This window comes from Triticum dicoccoides, chromosome 7B (assembly GCF_002162155.2).
Source record: "Triticum dicoccoides isolate Atlit2015 ecotype Zavitan chromosome 7B, WEW_v2.0, whole genome shotgun sequence".
Lineage (NCBI taxonomy): Eukaryota > Viridiplantae > Streptophyta > Magnoliopsida > Poales > Poaceae > Triticum > Triticum dicoccoides.
In genome coordinates this window covers 136,149,464-136,152,197 of record NC_041393.1, presented here as the reverse complement: position 1 = coordinate 136,152,197, position 2,734 = coordinate 136,149,464, and positions in this window count along the sequence as shown.

Here is a 2,734-nt window from a genome sequence, read left to right as displayed (position 1 = left end):
GTTCTAACATAATTTCTTTTAATGGAGCATGGTATAGTTGGCACACCCGGATCTCCAAGTTTCTTTGGTATTCCACCCTTAAAAGTGTAATAAGCAAGCATGGTAGAAATTTCAGCTTCCGGTATCTTTCTTTTATTTGCAATGATATCCTTCATATACTTAGCATAAGGATTTACTTTGAGCATATCAGTTAAGCGCATACGTAAGAAAATAGGTCTAATCATTTCAGCAAAGCGCTCAAAAGCCTCATCATCCTTTGTCTTGGATGGTTTAGGAGGAAAGGACATGGGTTTCTGAACCCATGGTTCTCTTTCTTTACCATGCTTCCTAGCAACAAAATCTCTCTTATCATAACGTTGATTCTTTGATTGTGGGTTATCAAGATCAACAGCAGGTTCAATCTCTACATCATTGTTTTTGCTAGGTTGAGCATCAACATGAACATTATCATTAACATTATCACTAAGTTCATGTTCATCACCTGATTGTATTTCAGCATCAGAAATAGAAATATCATTCGGATTCTCAGGTGTGTCTACAGTAGGTTCACTAGAAGCATGCAAAGTCCTATCGTTTTCCTTTTTCTTCTTTTTAGAAGAACTAGGTGCCTCTAAATTATTTCTCTGAGAATCTTGCTCGATTCTCTTAGGGTGGCCTTCAGGATACGAAGGTTCCTGAGTCATTCTACCAGTTCTAGTAGCCACTCTAACAGCAAAGTCATTTTTGTTATTTAATTCATCAAGCAAATCATTCTGAGCTTTAAGTACTTGCTCAGCTTGAGTAGCAACCATAGAAGCATATTTGCTAACGAGGTGAAGTTCATCTTTAACTCTAGCTATATTATCGCCTACGCGTCCTATCTCGAAAGCATTATTCTTTAACTCTCTACCAACATAAGCATTAAAACTTTCTTGTCTAGCCATAAAGTCATCAAATTCATCTAAGCATGGGCTATGAAATTTAGTAGAGGAGATTTCAACTTTATCATATCTATAGAGAGAATTTACCTTTACTACCTGTGTCGGGTTATCAAGACAATATGGTTCTTCAACAGGCGGTATATTAAGACCATGTATTTCTCCAATAGGAGGTAAATTCTTAACATCTTCTGCTTTAATATCTTTTTCTTTCATTGATTTCTTTGCCTCTTGCATATCTTCAGGACTGAGAAATAAAACACCTCTCTTCTTTGGAGTGGGTTTAGGAATAGGCTCGGGAGTTGGCTCAATTGGTTCAGGAATTACTTCAGGAATTGGCTCGGGAAGAGTCCAATTATTTTCATTAGTCAACATATTATTCAATAATATTTCAGCTTCGTCGACTGTTCTTTCCCTGAAAACACAACCAACACAACTATCCAAGTAGTCCTTGGAAGCATCGGCTAGTCCGTTATAAAAGATATCAAGTATTTCATTTTTCTTGAGAGGATGATCAGGCAATGCATTAAGTAATCGGAGAAGCCTCCCCCAAGCTTGTGGGAGACTCTCTACTTTAATTTGCACAAAATTATATATGTCCCGCAAGGCAGCTTGTTTCTTATGAGCAGGGAAATATTTAGCAGAGAAGTAATAAATCATATCCTGGGGACTACGCACACAACCAGGAGCAAGAGAATTATACCAAGTCTTAGCATCACCCTTTAATGAGAACGGGAATATCTTAAGGATATAAAAATAGCGAGACTTCTCATCATTAGTAAACAGGGTAGCTATATCATTTAACTTGGTAAGATGTGCCACAACAGTTTCAGATTCAAGGCCATAAAAATGATCAGATTCAACTAAAGTAATAATTTCAGGACCAACAGAGAATTCATAATCCTTATCAGTAACACAGATAGGTGAAGTAGCAAAAGCAGGGTCAGGTTTCATTCTAGCATTAAGAGACTGCTGCTTCCATTTAGCTAATAATTTCTTAAGATCATATCTATCATTGCAAGCAAAGATTTCCCTAGCAGCTTCTTCATTCATAACATAACCCTTAGGAACAACAGGCAATACATAATCATTGGGAGAACCTTCATCATCACTATCATCAATAATAGGTTCTTCAGTAATTTCATTCCCCCTAACTCTAGCAAGTTGTTCATCAAGAAATTCACCTAATGGCAAAGTAGTATCACGCATAGAAGTAGTTTCATCATGCATAGCAGAAGTGGCATCATCAATAACATGCGACATATCAGAATTCATAGCAGTAGCAGGTTTAGGTGTCGCAAGCTTACTAATAACGGAAGGAGAATCTAGTGCAGAGCTAGATGGTAGTTCCTTATGTAACATCCCAAAATTTCAATTTGGAATGTTATACAAATAGATCATTATTGCATATCATAATTAATGCATTTTTCCTCGATCCAAGAAATTCCACGCAACTCAAGGACCCACGGAGAGAGTTGGGGATTTCGATATTTTCATATTTGAGTTTTTCTCAAATTTTGGAAATAGGATCATTTGATTTTATTTATTTTATCTTCAATCATTTCAATGATAAAAATATGAGAGAGGGAATAAAATGACTTTCCCAAAATAAAGAAATATTGAGGATTTAATAAAAAAATCAAATAAGATTTTATTTTGGATTTTATTGCTATTTTATTTGAATTTAGGAAAAATGCGCATTTTTTAAAATTGCATTTAGGCCCCAAATAAATGTTCATCTAAACCGGCTTGATTTTAGAAGCCAGGGAAAATTTATTTCGGGATTTTTGGAGTCCGTTTAGTATTTTTTTTTTGTT